Raw genomic sequence first — 18,680 nt, forward strand, 5'->3', positions numbered from 1 at the left:
GCCATCTAGCCCAGGCTAGACTCAAACTTGAGGCGATCTTCCTGCTTCTGCCTGTGAAGTATTGGTGGTCACAGCACAGGCGGCCACAGTGTTTATCTAGTCTACAGATTCTTTTTCCTCTCCAGCAGTAAACTGGCGTCCACTGAACGTAAGGCAAGAAAACGCAATTCCCCTGTCTGAGAGCTAGGAAATAATTGCAAGCCCCAGGAGGAAAGCTTGCCTTATGGGTGACTAGGAGCTGTAAACAGTCCAGCGAGCGACCTGAGAGACCGGGTCCGCCCAACATGCTCTCCCACGGTGGTCTCCCGAGAAAAGCCAAGGCGTGGGGAAGAGAGCCACGAACTTTGACCCCTGCGCTGCACAAACAAGCCTGACCGCACCCGAAGAGGGCCACGGGTAACCCAAGTGGGGAGAACTTCCGCGTTTGAGAGAGCCCCGCCCACATGACCCGCCCACTCCATGTTCCGCCAATCCCGTGGACCCATCGACCGCTCGGGTTTCCCAGGGAAGGCCAATCGAACGCCTATGTGCGACATGGGGCCCGAGGCCGGCGATCAGGTAAGGTCAGTAGAGAGCCTATCAGAGCGCGGCAGGGGGCGGGGTCGAGGGCGGAGCCGAGTGGGGGCGGGGCGCGCTCCGCGCAATCGGGTGCGATTGGCCACCCCTGGAGGAGCCGCACCTCGGACAGCAGCAGCGGCGGCAGCGAGGGTCCTGCGTGGAGAGTGGAGAGTGGAGCGCGACGCGGACTCGCGGGCGGGAGGCTGCGCGTGGCGACGCAGCACGCGAGGACTCGGCACAAGAGCGACTCGGGCACGAGTGAGAGAAGGCGGTGGCGACAGAGTCGCGGGTGACAGTGCTGAGGTGAGAGCGCGGGCGCCAGAGTGACAGCCGGAGTCCCAGCGCCGGGACCCGGAGCAGCGGCCACGAGCATCCCAGGAACGGAGTTGTCAGTGCTTCGGGGGACCGGGAGGGAACCGGGACGGGCAGTGCGAAGGGGACCCCGAGAAGGACCGCGGGTGAGGGAGAGGACCGGGATGAGTTCAGGGACGGCGAAGTAAAGCGTGGACTCCGAGTAGGACTGCTGGTGAGAGAGGGGATGCCGAGAGGGATGGGGAAAGCAAGATGAGGAGGGGACCGAGAAATACCGCAGGTGAGCAAGGGGACCCCAGAACGGGACTGGGCAGTGGGATTAACGAAGCGACTTGAATAGGGACCTGGAGAGGGACCAGGGGCAGTGGAATGAGCAAGAGGACTCCGGAGGGACTGGGACGGTGGGATGAACGAGAAGATCCGCCCCAGGTAGACCAGTGGGAAGAGCGGACCGGACTCAGAAAGGGACCGGACCCGTGGAGTGAGCGGAGGAGACACTGAGAAGGACCGGGACTGCAGACTGAGCAAGTGGATTTGAGAGAATCCAGGCAGCGGAATGAAGGAAGGGCACCCAAGAGATAGGCAAAGAACCTCAAGGGAGGCCAGGGCAGTGGTTCTGGAAACTGCTCTCTCGATGGATGTAAAGATGACTTGAAGAAAGTTTAGGACAATTGGGTGACAAGAGGGGTCCCCACGAAAGGACAAGACAGACAGGTGTCCCAGAGCAGGGCCAGCACCGGAGTCCAAGGAGAGCGGGTGAATGGGATACCAGAGAAAAGCGAGCGTTCAGAGCGAAGGTGTGGCTTTCTGACCTGGCAGTCAGGCACCTGGGGGAAAAACACGGGCTGCCTGGGTCCTGGTGGCATCCGGCGGGGACGGCAGCAAAGCTGACACCTGGACACCGATGTTCCGCTTCTACGAATCCTAGGTCTCCCTGAGTGTTGAGTTCCGGGACACTGGAAGGGGGATCATGTGATGGGCCCGGGAATGAAAGACACGGATCGCAAGGACTTGGCCAAGGGCTAGCCAGACGATTTGTAGAGATTAGACTCGCGGGCCAGGTCTCTTGTAAACAGCAGACTGGCTTTCCATCTCTTTACTAAAGTTCGACCTGGGGAATTCCTTGATGAAAGATCTGGGGGAAAACTAGAGGGGCTTCCCTTTGACCCCATCCCAAGAAGCTGGAGGAAGATGTCTTTTGGAATATCCTCACTTTGGATTAATTAGGATGTTAATTTTGATACTGAAAATTGTGCTTCTGAAGCAGGTTTTGGCCTTTTGTCGTTGTTTGTTTAGTTGGTTGGTTGGTTTGGTTTTAGTTTTTCATTTTCGCTCCAGGAGGAGTTAAGAAACTTTTTCCCATTTGGCAGCCTGACCCTATCAGTGTTTGCAATGCAGATTTAAGAGAACCAGTAGTTAAGGCTGTTTAAACTTTGATGTGTTAGACACAATTAGAAGGTCACAGTCAATTTTTCAAAGCAGTTGCTGGGTTGATAAACGAATGGCACTTTCTAGGCATCTAAGCCAGATATGCATATTCAAAGCAGACGCTGTAGGTCTGTCTTAAGGCTGGGACAAAGAGTTGAAGCAGTCCATGGTGGCAGGTTCTTCTCTGAGGGATGGGAAAATATCATAACCCCAGGGCTGTGTTAGGTTGACATGGCCCCACCCGCCTTCTGAATTCAACCCCAATGCACTTTATTTAGCCATCAACTTTATATTTGAAGATTTTTTAAAAATCATGATTTTTTTCCTTAAATTATTTTTTGGATTAACGTTCCAAAGCAATGAATTTTTATTGGGGCATTTTTATAGAATTCTTGCATTTCTTCTTTTTTTTTAATTTTTCCTTTTCTCTGTTTCTGACACTGCTTTTGCTCTCTTCATCACTGTATTATTTCTTTCTGTCTTTCTGTTTTGGTTTGGTTTTGGAAGCTTAGAAGAGGGTAGTTTTAGGGAAATAATGGAGAATTAAGTACGATTCCATTTCTGTTGTCTAGATATCTCCTCTGACTCAGGTTTCGAGTGTGCGGAGTTAGAAATCCCTTCTCTGGCCATGGCAGCAGGACTCAGGATGCTGAGACAGGATAATTTTGAGCTGGAGGCTAGCCTGGGCTACCTACTCAAGGAGTACCAAGTCAGCCTGGACTTTAAAACAGCATCTCAAAAAGCCGAAGAAATATTTCACCTGTGTTTAGCACTAGGTAGCTCCACCAAGAGGTACACTGTGTTGTTTCCAGTAGACACAAGGGGTTGGGGATTTTCTACCTAAGGAGCCCAAAGCCCTGGGTTTAGGCCTCAGAATAACGACAAAAGTAGGCTTGCTTTTGTTGTTTGTTTAGGTACAGAGCGTCACACCCAGGGCCTTTTGCATGCTAGGCGAGTGATCTTCCCACCGAACACCGAGCACACTGTCAGCCTCGCTGTCATTTCGGCCCAAGACCAACATCTGACATGGTTTTCACCCAGGCGATAGTAAGGAAAAGGCTTGTTCCCTCCCAGCAGTTCTGATGCCATGAGATGGAACCAGGGGTGATGATGGAAACCCACCCACTAAAAATCCTTCCTGAGGGACACCAGACCAGCTGCAGCAGGCACAGATTTTCCCAGAGTTCAAAGAAGAAGTGAAGTTAAGAGGGTGTTGGGGGGGGGGGTTGAGTCAGTTAATAGCTGTGTCTCTTCATCCTAAGGGTAGAGCATGGGGGTGTACCTCTGAATGGGAAGCCCCCACCCCAGTTCTTCCAGGAACTCAGAGAAGTGTCCAACATAGAAGGGTTTTTTTTTTTTTTTTTTTTTTTTTTTTGCCATCTTGTTAGCTCACTTCTGAGTGGTGTAAATAGTCATTTCTGAAGTCAAAACAATAAATGTATTTCCTTGTATGTATTTCCTCTCCTGAGTCATCACCCAGCCAGTGATGGCAACTGCTTTCCCGTATGGTGTTGATCCAGGAATGATGAAGACAGAGTGGAGTAGAATTCTTCCTGCTAAGAGGAGCCTGTGCCCTTCTTCCCTGGGGGAGGAGTGTGAGAAGATAAGAATTCCTGTGAGATCATTGTTCGCTTAAAAGGCTTGTTTCAACCAGGCAGTGGTGGCACACGCCTTTAATCCCAGCACTTGAGGCAGAGGCAGACAGATCTCTGTGAGTAAGAGGCCAGCCTGGTCTACAGAGCATGTTCCAGGACAGCTAGGACTACAAAGAGAAACCCTGTCTCCAAAACAAAAAAAAAAGAAAAAAAAAAAAAAAGAAAAAGAAGAGAAAGGCTTGTTTCCTGCTTTAATAAAATGCAACAACAGGAGAGACTCAGGTGTGCCCTTGCATCTTCTTCCCTGCTCTTAGCCAAGCCCAGGAGCCAAGCACCCACCTGACACTTTCCTTACTGCATGGCATCCTGCACAGTGGGTCCATTGTGCTCTTGGAGGCTGCCTGCCTATCTAGCGTGGCTTAACAGGCAAGCCAACCTGAACAAGTGTTTTCATTGCTTGCCAACATTCATAAACACACGGTCTTCAGTAGAGCAGGGGGTAGGAGTGGGGCCAGTGCTGGAGAGCTGAGGCAGAGGAATCATGAAGCCTCCCTCTGCACCCATGTTCTTTCTAGTGTTACATACAGATGCATCTTGCTTCATAATTTGATTCTGGTTTTAATTCCTTCCTCCTCTCCCCAAAAGAACAGACAGATACACACATGCGCACACACAGAAAGACATACATACACATATATGTGTGCATTATGTATACATACATGTATATGTATACATATGTGTGTACGTATACATATGTACATACATACCTACATACACACATACATACAAGGAAAGATCCTGCCTTAACATGTTTAGGGACTTTGGGGACTTACTGAGAAAACATCTTCAATTTATCTTCCTTCAGGGAGGAAATTTCTGTCACTCACAGCAGCTAGTTCTTGAGTTCTTATTTTGGGGTGCGGTTTGGCCTGGGTGACTTAACTTGTGGTGGGCTAGCCGTGTCACCTGTTTAACTGGCCGCTCTGCTGTTTGTGAGGATGTCTTTAGCTCCCAGCAGCGGAACAGCCCGTGCCTGAGTCCATCAGCAGCGGACCCGTCATTTTACCTCCGGCCTCCATGAAGGAAGTGAAATCGAATCCACCTTTAATGCTTTATTTTAATAGTGTAATTAATGAATGAAATATTCATTACAAGAGTTCAACTCCAGTTTCTTCTGCTATTTTAAGGGAAATGTTTATTCCCAGATTAAACTGGGATTCTGTAGTATATGCTCATCTTTATTATATTCGTTTATCTGCGCTGTGTAGGTATAGGATCATATGTCCATGTGGAGGTCGGAGCACAACCTGTAGGAGGTGATTCTCTCCTTCCATCATGTGGGTCCCGGGGATCAGACTCAGTTCATCCGTGTTGGTGGCACATGCCTTTACCCACTGAGCCGTCTCACCAACCCTGTGTTTATTTATTTTCTAAGCAAGGACTTTCTTTTCCTTTTCTTTTCTCTCATGTATGTGGATGTTTTACCTGAATGAATATCCGTGCCCTGCATGTGTGCCTGTCGCCTGCTACGGCCAAAAGAGGACGTCAAATCCCCTGGGACTAGAGTTACAGATGCTTGTGAGCCACCGTGTAGGTGCTGGGAACTGAACCCGGGTCCTCTACGAGAACAACCAGTGCTCTTAACCACTGAGCCATCTCTCTGGCCCTGCCAACCCTGTATTTATGGCCATGTATTCCCCTTTCTGTCTGTATGTCCATGACAAACAAGGGCAATGGCAATTCAAATACGCCTTGCTTCCCCCTACAATAGATTCCACTAATTAAGCAGAAAGCTTTCTTAAATAAGCTAATAACTTAATTGGTCTTGGCAGTAAACACACTAACCAGAATCATAGTTCATAGCCAATTTTCTGTCCTATTGAGAACATAAGTCCTTTTAAATTTTCATTTAATGTTTAATGTTTAAAGTATCTTTTATTCATCCTTTGACCACTTCATACATGTATACAATGTATCTTAATCATATCCACTCCAGGCCACTCCTCTCTGTCTCTCCCACCTCATGTCTACCATCCCACCCCCACACTCCTGTGTATGTAATCCACTGAGTCCAGTTAGTTGTGCCTGCTGGCATGCTGGCTGAGTGCTGGCTCATCTTTTGGCTTCATCGCGTGTGGGTAACCCCGCTGCAGAGTTCATGAATGCAGTGGGCATGCCGTGCCCAGTAGACGTCACTCACAGCCCCCTCCCCATCCTCCAGCCTGTACACAGCCTTCCTTTGGAGGCCTGGCAGGCTCCTGGACACAGATATTTCATCTAGGGTGGAGCACTTGCCCGGCACTTCTTAGCACCCCGCCCACTTCTGAGTCTGCTCATTTGTCACCGCCCACTGCAGGAAGACATCTTTCTGACCAGGGCTGAGAGCAGCACTAATCACGGGGATAAACAGAAGACTGTGTTTTTGGAATGTGCAAATACACATTATTTTATTGTATTTATTTAGTTGATGCGACTCAAACTCGGGGCCTCAAATACACTAGGCAAGTGCCCTGCCTTTGAACTATAGCCCCTAACACAAATATTTTCAAAAAACCACTTTGACATGGTTTTTAAGTGACCTGGGTCAAGATCTAGTAGGAGAGAGGATAATAAAGGTGTTTCGGGAGACTTTATGCTTCTATTGTCTCTGTAAAACTGCTTTGTTTCTGTTTTGCTTGTGTTGTGACAGGGTCTTTGGCCATTGCCAAGCATGGCCTCTCCTCTTCTCCCCTCCCTTTCACTCTCCTCCCCTCTCCTCCTCTCCGCTTTTCAGGTTCTAAGATCACAAGCATGATCACCACACTTGGTTTGCAAAATCCTTTCAGCCATTGGATGCAAGGTCCCTGTTTCCACGTTTCTCATTGACTGGCCGAGCTGAGGAAATGGGCAGGCCTTCCTCGTCTTTGCAGGCCTTCATAAGGTGACAAGATGAGCCTGCCTCATCTTCACGTAGCTAAGTGTGGACCATGAGGTAGGAAGTGTGCTCAGTAGTGTGTTTAAGAATGAGGAAACAGTAATCGGAAAATTAATAATCATGTTCGTGGCTCCTTTCTAGTCTTCAGTGAGCATTTAGCTCATCAAAAGGATCTGAAGAGGGGGCACATCAATACGACCCATCCCTTTTTTTGTTTTTTTTTGGGGGGGGAGGGGTTTCAAGACATGGTTTCTCTGTAGCTATTTGGAGCCTGTCCTGGAACTCACTCTGTAGACCATGCTGGCCTCGAACTCACAGAGGTCCACCTGCCTTTGCCTCCCAAGTGCTGGGATTAAAGGCATGTGCCACCACTGCCTGGTGACTTAGTCCCTTAAAGCACTTGCCTCTAACTCTGATGGCCAGAGTTCAATCCCTGTAACCCACTTCTTAAAGAGGATCCAGATTCAGTTCCCAGTAACAGTAGAGCTGTCTCAAGACCTTCTGGAACTCCAGCTCCAGGGCATGCAATAACTCCATCCTCTTCAGGTACCTGCATTCATATATGCACATAACTCCCCCCCCACACACACACACATGCTTAAAAATAGTAATGATAGTTTTAAAAAGTACTATATTAAAAATAATTTTTTAAAATAAAGGATGGGAAGAGAGACAGGATTCCCTTTGGAAAACAAGAACAGATGTTAGCACTTCATTGTTTGATACTGTGGAGAGAAGACTTCATAGACTCAGAAAGACCTAAAAAAACTAACTTTTTTGGCTCTGGTATTGTACCACCTGCCTGGCCCTGAGTAAGTTGGTGACATTGGAAGCATCAGATTTTCTCTTCTGTCCAGTAAGAATGTATAGGACTCTGGACTCTCGGAATGAATGAATGAACGAACGAACGAACGAACGAATGAATGGCCCTGTGTTAACTGCCAAGAACAGCGGCAGACACAAATGGCCCAGCCCACGGTGGGCTTGCTTCTTTTACCCCTTCGGACTGTTTTCTCCAGCCATCTTCGCTGTGCTCTCCCAGGTTATTGCTCAGTTGAGTGACACCTGACTCCAAAAGAACAAGGAATAACTTTACATATAGAAAAACTGAGACTCAAAGAGTCAGTGACTTCCCGAGATGACAAAGACAGTAGCGAGCCTGGTCCAGGTGAAGCAGATCCAGTCGCTTTGACTTTCTGTACTGGGGGCAGAAGCAGGAGCTCCGCCTCAGAGCCGGCTTTTCCTCTGGAAGCCCTCCACCCTCGTCCTCCTCTCTCACCTACCTGCTATGGTCCTGTAATTGCCTTAGTGGGTGCTAGGGCAGGCGCACTGTGACAACTGTCCAGTGTCTCCTTTAAAATGTTTTTTTTTTTAATTTTATAATTTTATGTGGGTGTTGTTCTGTCCCTTTGTGTGTATGTAGGTCTCTTTCTGCCGAGTCAGCTCTCCATCCCCCAGCCTCAACTTTCTGTCCTTCTGAGCAAACAGGGACTTTGTGACTTCCTCAGAGGAAGGCATTGATTTTCTTCATCTAGACAGAGCCGCCGACCAATCTCCTGGCCTAGTCAACACAGGGCAGATTTAGCAACCTGTTCTTGGGTTTGAGCACCCCATTCTTCACACACTTATTTTCTGTGTTTCGGTTATTGCCGGGGCATTCCTGTGGCGGTCAGAGGACAACCGGTGGGGGTCAGATTTTCCTACCACCTTCCCCCTGAGCCATCTTACCTACCTATTGGTCATGTCCTTCCTGCCTTGCCATCCATGGTCCCATCTTAGCCCTGCCCTTTCAATGCCTTTGTCCCTTATCTTCAGGATTCTTTTCTTTTTCTAGAATATTTTTTTATAGACCCAGGGCCATGCATGTGCTGGACAAAGACTGTTCTGCCTTGGTTCATGAGACCTTAGACCAGCCTCTTTTCTCTTGAGTTCTCTAAGTATATGCTTTCTTTGTTCTAGGATATTCTGTCTGATAGTCCATTCTAGGGTTTCCACTTCCCTTGTCCTTTGTAGAAGTTCATCATCTGGTTTTAAAAGGACAGTCTCTTCTATTTCTAACCTTGCAACCAATACCTTAATTATTGAATTGTATTGAAGTGTAACACTTTAGATCTAAGCTAGTATTTAAGTGTAGCTACTCAGATAATTATAAAACACAGTTGTTGCTGCAGACGAAGTTAATAGGACAGTTCCTAAGGAAAGATAACCTCTGAGCTTGACAGTTGGAATGTCTGATCAGGAGACGTCAGAAACCCAGGACTTGGAAAGATTCCTGGTCGTTTTCAGCATCTCGCTTTGACTCTTGGTTTTTCAAGGCAGGGTTTCTCTGGTTATCCCTGGCTGTCCTGGAGCTTGTTCTGTAGACCAGACTGGACTTGAACTCAGAGATCTACCTGCCTCTGCCTCCTGAGTCCGCTGTGACTGTTAAGGTTGGCGTCTATTCGTTTGTTTCTTTGGACGGTATTTTTTATTAGTTGGGATCTTTAGAAGGTTGCACTTTCTCTGAGATTCAGAGCCAAAGAAGATGCTGATGGCTTAAGTCACCTCCACATGCTGTCCTTCCAAAGCATGCGCTCACCCTTCCTTTCTAGGATGAGCACTTAGTAGCTGAGCACAGATAAACTTGGGGGGTCCCCCCACCTTCCAGACTGAATTTCTCACCAGCACTTGCTAACTTCTGGCAGACATAGTAAATATTCTGTCTGTTTTGTTCACCTTAAGTCATGGCACTAGCATTTAGGGTCCACAAAGACAGGGGTTCTTGTTTTTACTCTTTGCTGTCACCCTATCTAGTTGCTTAGTGAAGATTTGGTGGATGTCTTACAGAAATCTGGCGTGAGCGAGTTCTCCAATTGGTTGGCTAAAGAGTTTCGTTGTTCTGAACATAAGGAAGTAAAAATCCTGAGGAAGGAAAATACAGTTTGGAAACATTTTCATGTCCTCTTTACTCTCTGGATGTTAGGTTTGTCTTTTGGGTTGGTCTTGCGTTCGTTCTCTTTATTTTTGACCATACAAGCCAAGAATGCACCTCAGGCTGGAGAAAAATCTATGAAAACTATTCATGGCAAGGAGACCGCTCCGATGCCTGTGATGCCTCCTTAGGTGCCAAGTACTTAAACCCACAGTAGCACTGACCCCAGCCGTGGCACGGGAGCTCCTGGGAGTCCTCTCGCCTGCTCTCCATTGGTTGGTCAGCTCAAGCTCATGTCATTTTGGGGGTGTCATCAGCTTTCTGCATGTACGAGTAATTTTGATTGAAATTCATTCTAAGCCTGAATTAAAATAACTGAGCACTGGCGAGGTCTTCTTTGCCTGCTGGCAACCCCGAGTACTACCTTCAACATGCCCTCCAAATACCAAGGACACACAAGCCCTCACTTCCATGGAAAAGGTTCCTGTCTCTTTCTCCAGCGTCTCCCCGTGTAAACCAGGCTGGCCTTGAACTTGCCATCCTCGCACCTTAGCCTCCACAATGCAGGGGGTTTCTGGTGTGAGATGCCAAGCTTGAAAAGTCTTTTTAGGCTTCAAGTGGCCTGATCATGATGCTTTTATGGTAAACATGACCCGCCATCAGCTTTACCAATCATCAACTGAGTGTCTTCAGTCTCTGCCATATGAAACTTTTCTTCCCCTTCTTATATATAAAATCTACCAAATCCCAGGCCATGCTCTGTCCATCACAGTATTCTAGCACCAGGAACCACGTTTTGAACAGAGGGGTGGATGCTGAGATTGGACCTCAGGCTTCACACGGGCTAGACGAGCACGCTGCCGACCACTCAACAGTCTTCCCAGGCCACCATTATTTTTAAAGATTTTTTTTTTTAATTTATGTGTGTGTTCCGGGTGGTGGTGACGCACACCTTTAATCCCAGCACTCAGGAGGCAGAGGCAGGCAGATCTCTGAGTTCGAGGCCAGCCTGGTCTACAGAGTGAGTTCCAGGACAGGCACCAAAGCTACACAGAGAAACCTTGTCTCGGGAAAAAAAATTATGTGTGTGGCAGTGCATGTATGGGTGTGTGTGCCCAGGGAAGTCAGAAGTGGCCTTTGAATCCCTTGGAACTAGAATTGCAGGCATCTTGTGAGCCATTCTGTGTGGGTGCTGGGATTCATACTCCAGACCTCTGGTAGAGAGAGCTGCAAGTCCTCTTAACCGTGGAGCCCTCTCCTCAGCCTCTCCATCCACTGCTCATTTCTGAAACAGCCTCTGACTAGGTTGCCCAAGCTGTCCTTGAATTCACCCTGAAGCCCACACAGGCTTTGAAATTCCTCTGTAGCCTAAACAAGACTCGAACTTGAAGCCATCCTGTTTCATTGTCCCTGCTCTCCAGGACAGGCTCAGTAATGGTGAGTTTTAGAGAAATCATAGCAACCTGTTGAAGTAAACTGCCCCAGCCCTTTCAGATCAGGCAGTCACCAGCCCGTAATGAACCTTGCTGGATCGTTCTCAGTTTGAACCTAGGGTGGGAGTGTCCTAGATCCTAGGTGTTCCCAGTGAGGGTAATCCCAACCTTAAATCTCCTTCGAGGGATCTAGTTCACACACACACACACACACATACACACACACACACACACAGAGAGAGAGAGAGAGAGAGAGAGAGAGAGAGAGAGAGAGAGAGAGCACGCAAACCAAACGGCAGACTGACACCACCCAGAGGCACATGCACCTGCGAGGGCCAATGGGCGTCGGAACAGGAAATGCCGCATGCAGGCCGTTGGGCCTGATAGCACCGTGGGGCACCCTGCTCATGCTTCTTCATCTGTAGTTCCTCATAAGGATTTTATGGGGTTTCTTGCAGACTTCTCATCCCTAAGCTTTGAAGAGAAGGCACTGTAGATCGAAGAATAAAATGTGAAGGCGCTTTGACCGGTCTGCATTCTCCAGAAACCCGCACCCGGTGAGTGCCTCTTGTGATGTTTCCACTACCTCCTGACAGGGTGTGTCCCGTGCAAGCACAGGGAGCACCCAGGCAGAGGGATGACGGGTGTATTCGTGGAGCACTAACTATGCCAATGGCTTTATGGATGCCTGGCCTGGCCTGGCCTGGTGTCACTGCGGCAGCAGGCATTGACCAAATGTCATAGATTTCGACATGGTATTTGTTTAGCAGGCGCCTGTTTGTTCTCTTTGGTGGGAACTGGGGGTACAGGGGGTGGAGGTACTAAGGAGGTGCGGACTGGAAACTTGTTTTAGAACATTCCTTCCCCAAATGTCAAAACGCAGAGCCCTGTAAAGTGCTCTTGAGGCTCCCGGTCTGACCAGGAAGTGCTGCTTGAGTCTCCCTTGAGTATCTGCTAAGAGCTTCCTTTCTCAGAGTGAAGGCGCTTGACAGCCTAGGGTGTCCCTGGCACTGAAGTCGGTCTCAGGTTGATCTCTCCTGTGAGCCAGTCAGTCTTTCAAAGAAACTCACCTCAAGGGCTTATTGACTGCTCAGGCCTCTCCTTCACGTGGGCTTGGACATTGAGGGGCCTGCATTTCGGACAGTCCATTGCGAGTAAGCATACCTGTTTCGAATTTTATGTGGACCGTCGCCGTGTGTTGACACAGTATTCACACACAGGAGCCATTTAAACTTCCTGTTGAATTTTACGTAAGGACTTAGGACCTTTTGCTCAAAGCCCAGCCGAGAACCTAAAGCTGAGACTCCACTGACCCACATGGTATGGTTAGTTAGAACCTAAAGCTGGGACCACTGACCCACATGGTATGGTTAGTTAGAACCTAAAGCTGAGGCTCTGCTGACCCACAGGGGATGGTTAGTAGTTTGACACAGTTGAGCTTTTGTGTCAATTGGTAAAAACTTAGTATTTTAGTTTTCCCTCTTTCTTCTGGAATAGCAAGGCGAAGGCCAGGCTGCCAAGACAATGTCATAATCTTGGCAAAAAAGCCCATGAGGAAAACTTTAAAAATATGCTAAAGGTCACCTTTTTAAAGATGGATGCCACCTACCCTAAAGGGTGCCCCAACATTAACATAACGTTTCGAGAGTAAACTACTCTAACGGCATGGTGTCCATCCAGACCTTCAGAATATCACTTCCTGTTTTCCTTACTTCAGAGAAAGGTAAGATAGGGCAGAAAATGAAGCAGTTTCTCACATATAATTCCAAACGTAGACGCACAAAGATCAAAATAGTTTGGCCACATTTACATGGTTTTGCAATTTTTTAGTTACTAAAGTAGAAAGGAAAATACCTTAGCGTTGAGGTCACTAATTTCTGGGGCAGCTCTAGTCCATAAAATGAAGTCAGATGACGCAAGCAAGGAGGTAACTTTTAATTGACAACCCGTTCCTTTGTGTGTTAAAGTTAGTCTCAAACAGTCTGTGTGGGAAACTGCCTCCTGCGCCTTCAGTTATTTTAGACAACTTTACTAGGCAATAGGAGCAAGGACTGGGCGAAAGGTGTGGGCTCGGACACAGCCCTGGCCAAGCTCTAACATTGTGCGTGTCTCGAGTGTAAACTGATTCTTGCTGTTTTTGTGTAGGAGGCACTGTTTGTTTAAGAATGTGTGTAGTGGCAGGGGGAAAGGCCTATCTAAAGAAAAGAGGAAATTAAAAATTTCAGATAATCTTTGAAATATAATGCTAGATCATGTGTGTGTGTGTGTGTGTGTGATATAAATTGAAGTCTCAGAACCTCCAGGATGGGCCGAGTGTGTAGTCTCACAGTCCAGCCCCAGGTCAGAGCTGGGAGTGGGGAGAGGAAGTGGGCAGGGCCTCCCCCTGACAGATTGTTTCAGATCTTATGGAGTCAGGGAAGGTGGAAGTCACTGCTGGATCCCATCCTCCTGTGACTGTCGGCTTTCCCAGCGCCAGCAGTATGCCGCGTCCATCCAGATGACAAGGCTCACTCTCCCGAGTAAGTTGACACGACAGTGCTGACCCTTCTCTCCAGTTTCCCGCGGTCATAGTCCTTATCTCTGGCCTGCAAAGATCACATGGACCCCTTTTGTACAAGGCCACATGTTAGCAGAAAGGGGGTGGGGTGGGCGGAATTTCGTAGTAAGTGCGCTGTGTTTCCTCCTTCAAGTTATTGCAGTCGGTTTGTGAGACCATCTCGACACATTGGAACCATCATATAAAATGATAAATAAGAATCCACAAGTGTGAAGGAGCCCAAAGTTCTAGATTGTTCTGGTTCAGACCTGGCGGCAATGTAAAAAGGAAGCTTTTAGAGGAAATATGACATCTGGGCCCAGATGCTTAAGAATTTCAGAGGCAGGTTATTTTTAGAAATGTCTTAGGAGCGTGTGTGTGTGTGTGTGTGTGTGTGTGTGTGTGTGTGTGTGTCTGTATCTGCCTGTGTGTGTATAAACACGTATATGTAATGTATATATAACTCATGCACACACACAGTGCTGAGAAGTTTCTTTCACAGGTAAACTGCAGTTGCCCGCAGACTGTCTCAAGAAACACTGTTAAAAGCATTGTAATGCTGTGTGCCAGGCCTCATCAGTCCCTCTTGGGCTGATCACATCTTTTTCTTCGCATCCACCATCTGACCTTGATGTGATGTAAGTGTCCCGCCAAGAGGCAACAATAGTCAGACTCCAACTCTAGCAGGGTCCCGCCTACCCTGTGGAACAGCTCAGGGGGTCAGAGAACATCTCATTGTGTCAGCAGCGCAGTTCTTGGAGGACGACCCCTGACCCCCCCCCCCCTTGCACTGTGGCTCATGGTCAGCCTCATCATATTACTGTGGTTTTAGTCACGTATACTTGGGGTTGGCACAGGAATGTGTCTGCCGTCTGCTCATTCCATCACCTCACATACTTGCTAAGGTCCTAGGAAGTGGGCATCAGCCAGAGTCCCCACTTCCCGTGATCCGTGTGGGATTAAGTGAGACAGTGTCTGCAAAGCCCAAGGCTGATCATACTTCAGGGGAAGAGCCCGTTTCTGACGTCTGGTGGCTATGCTGTGCTTGATGCTTTGAAGTAATACAGCCCCCATTCACAGCTTAACCAGGAAGTGATCATGGGAAGAAAAACAGTGTGCCAAGCTTTGTATGGTCACACAGTGCCCTGCTCTGGACATGGAGACAGGACCTGCTGGTCTCCTTCCATGTCCTCACCTTGTTCCGTGCTCCCCAGGTCAAGGGGTGGGAGGATGTGGGGAGAACACAGAGTTGGCTGTAGATCCAGTAATTATTCGTCAAAACGATTATTTGGTCTGATTAATTCAGCTTTTACACTTTTTCTCTTTGCCTCCCCTGTGAAAATTTCCTCTCCATTCAATAGAACTCAGAAAAATTCAGGAAAGCAACATGGCAAACGAAGTATGGGTTTATTATCAATTATTTGTGCATGTGTGCATGCGTGCACATGTGCATGAGGGTACACTCACCATGCACACATGTGTTGAAGCCACGGCCAGCTCTCACTTGGTGGTGGGGGGGAGGCGAATCCTAGTCCACGGGCTGAGCTAGCGCCCCAGCCCAGAGGGTTGCCTTGATGTTTCGCTCATTTTCTCTGGATCTCTGGACAGAGTGTGTTCTGGTGTTTTCTCCTGCATGGCCACAGCAGGTTGAGATCATATTTCAACACGTTAGGTCAGCCTAAAAAGAATTCTTGGATTATTCTTCAGCAGAACCAGGAGATAAAGAAGTGTTTTTAGTTTTTGTTTGTTTGTTTTGTTTTGTTTTTGAGACAGGCTTTCTCTGAGTAACTGCCCTAGCTGTCCTGAAATTAGAACTTGCTCTGTAGACCAGGCTGGCCTCGAACTCACAGAAATCCACCTGCCTCTGCCTCCCCAGTGCTGGGATTAAAGGAGTGTGCCACCGCTGCCCGGCAGTTTTTAGTTGTTATTGTTTTGCTTTTACTGTCTATCTTTGGTAAGGAGTCAGTAAACCTTATTATTATTATGAAGCCATGATAATTTTCATGGCATGGTCGCAAAGCAGTGAAATTTGGAGACACCAGCAATACATAGTAAATTGACTAAATCCAGAAATGTTACCCCTGTTTCAGGCTCTGTGGCCTCTATGGACATAGTTCTGACACTCAGAAGTGTAGGTCTCCATCTGTAGCGTGGCCCTCTTGTGTCCTGCTTCTGGATTCTTCTGTGTCATCGTCCTTGTAACTGCGCACCCCTATCAGACATTCCTAACACTGCAGGAAAAATCCATTTTTTCCTGTTTCCCTTTCTGATTCAGACCCTGGTCACCTCATTCACAGGTCACCAAAATTGCCTCTCCTCTCTCTGGTCTCACACCCACCCACCCCAGCTCATTCTAAACTACCTTTTCGTCCTTTGTTTTCTGTTGTTATTTGAGACCGGATCTCAGTGTGTGTGTGTGTGTGTGTGTGTGTGTGTGTGTGTGTGTGTGTGTGTGTGTGTGTATGTAGGCTCAGCTGTCCTTGAACCCTCATCTTCCTGCCCCGGTCTCTTCAGATTGGGGCCTGCACCGCCCCACCCCACCCTCCTGCACGCCTTCTTCAAATGCCTTCTTCTCTGAGGTTCCCACTTTCCACTGTGGTGTTCCCCACACCCGTTTGTCTCTGTCCCCGCCTTATTTCTCCAGCCTCACTTCCTCAGCTCTTGGGCGGTCCCTTCGGCTCCTCTGCAGTCAGAAGTTGCAGGCTCACGCTAGTCCTGCCTTTGGTTAGTTCATCAAAAGACTTCTCCACCCACTCAGACGGTACCTCTTTTCTTCAAGACCCAGTGTCTTGTTTGACTTTTCCCCTGCCTACCTCTGCCATCTTTTTGCTGAGCCAGCGTTTCGAGTAGCTCAGTCTGGCCTGGAACTCTACCAAAGCTGACCTTGAACTCCTGATTCTCCTGCCTCTACCTCCCAATACTAGGATTTCATCCATTGTTTTTTTTCTTTTTTTTCTTTTTTTCATGGGAGGGGGTTTTGCTTGGTTTGGTTTTTGAATCAGGGCTTCACTGGAACTCATTCTGTAGATCAGGCTATCCTTGGACTCCCAGAGATGCTCCTGCCTCTGCCTCTTGAGTACTGGGAGTTTAAGGGTGCATGCCACCACCAGCAGATAGTTTTTAATTGATCAAAACAAAACCCGAAGCTGTTTGTACCCCGTTATATCCTCACTAGTGTTCGCACTGAGTTTTATAATCTGCACGTACTAATTACATATCCTAATCAATGGCTTCCCCGTGACACTTGTCTAAGAGACCTGTGTCTGCTGCCACCATGCCAGTCTTCTGCCCCCTCACACCCCTTTCAGTTCCCCATCCTTCCCACTTCCTGGCAGTTCCTCTGCAACTTGCAGCTCATCTGTAATTGGTTTTGGCTTTTTTTTTTTTTTTGATTCTCATTTCCACAAAGCCCAGAACACGTGTGACACTTAGTGACACTTATCTTTGCATGTCTGGCTTCTGGTAAGTCTGATTCCCTCCACTTTCACGTAAATGATAGGATTTTATTCTTGGTTTTACGTTCATCTTCGCCACTCTTCTCACCCACAGGCTAGCACCTGCCCAATTCCATGAGGTGGGTGCTGTGAGCTGAGTAACACTAAGCACGGTATGGGTGTCTACAGTGTCTGATGGCTGACTCCTCCAGTAGGATGCCCAGGAGAGGCGCAGCTGGATCACACTTCTCTTTTCCAATGAGGTTTTTTTGCTTTTGTTTTGAGATAGGGTCTCACTATATCTCTCTGACTATCCTGGAACTTGCTATGTAGACCAGGCTGAGAGATCCTTCTGCCTGTGCACTCTGAGTGTTGGGATGGAAGGCGTGCACTACCCTACCTGCTCTGGTTTAGTGTTTTGAGAAGCCTCTATCTGTTTCCCACAGCAAGGATGCTGATCTATCAATGTGCACATTTGAACACAAGGATTCTGCCTCCAGCTTCTATCATTCACTGTTCTCGCCCTGATGCTATGGTTTCTGACTTTGATTCGAGGGGAAAGAAAGAGTAGACCTATGTCTGTGTAAATTCACCCAATGATCCTGTTCATCTCAAAAGGACTGGAGTACTTTTCTAATTTAGGGCAGGTCTATCTTTTCCTTAACCAATAAGAAGAAAATTATGCTAAATTGAGCCTTGTGGCACAGGCCTGTAGTCCTGGCTACATGGGAGACTGAGGCAGGAGGATCATAAGTTGAGGATCTACGTGGGCTACAGAGGCCGGCTTAAGCAACTTGGGGAAATCCTAAAAGTTAAAAAAAATATATCTAGGGGTGCAGCTCATCAGTAAAGTGTTTACCTGGTATGAGGCCCTAGGGTCAGTCCCCAGCCCCCAACACACATACACATATACAGACACACATGCACGCGCGCGTACACACACACACACACACACCTCCCCACCCACATACATAATCTACTAGTGTGAAAGTCGGTATTTCAGAGCTCACAGTTCAGATTTTTGATGTAGCCATGATGCTACTTCAACCATCATCATGATCTTAACCCATTGGTTCTCAACCTTCCTAACGCTGTGACCTTTTAATTCACTTCCTCATGCTGTGGTGATTCCAACCATATTATTTTTGCTACTACTTCATAATGGAAATTTTGCTGCTGTTATGAGTCATAACGTTAATATCTGTGTTTTTCATTAGTCTTAGGTGACCCCTGAAAGGGGTCTTGACCTGCAGATCTTGACCCTTGGCAGTCCCGTGTCCCTAACAGCAGAGGTTCCTGCTAGCAGACACTTGCAGTGGCTTCATCACCAGGCAACTGCTAAATCTCTGGCTTTGTGAACCAGCTGATTCTGGATGTTTTTATGTGTGGACTCAGACCATATGTGGTTTTGTGTGTGTGTGTCTCCTCCACTTTGCATGTTCTCAAGTCTCACTCATGTTGTAACATGTGTGAATACTTCATTCCCTTTTCAGACCAACAGTGTCCCAATGTGTAGGTGACATTGTATTCTGTGTACTCATCAGTTGGTACCATTTGAT

The 18,680-nt window shown here is 47.8% G+C and overlaps 1 protein-coding gene across 2 annotated transcripts in view; it reads left to right on the forward strand.

The window, feature by feature from the left end:
* Positions 1 to 681: 681 nt before the first annotated feature.
* Taok3 (TAO kinase 3) overlaps positions 682 to 18,680 on the forward strand; it is a 188,177-nt gene continuing 170,178 nt past the window's right edge. Inside the window, exons 1-2 of one of the 2 annotated variants that reach the window (XM_057763918.1) lie at positions 682 to 861; positions 11,610 to 11,708. The gene's annotated coding sequence lies outside the window, so the exon portion shown is untranslated. The remainder of the gene's footprint in view (positions 862 to 11,609; positions 11,709 to 18,680) is intronic. The other variant, XM_057763919.1, reaches the window with a different exon arrangement.

Source organism: Chionomys nivalis, chromosome 3 (assembly GCF_950005125.1).
Source record: "Chionomys nivalis chromosome 3, mChiNiv1.1, whole genome shotgun sequence".
Classification (NCBI taxonomy): Eukaryota; Metazoa; Chordata; class Mammalia; order Rodentia; family Cricetidae; genus Chionomys; species Chionomys nivalis.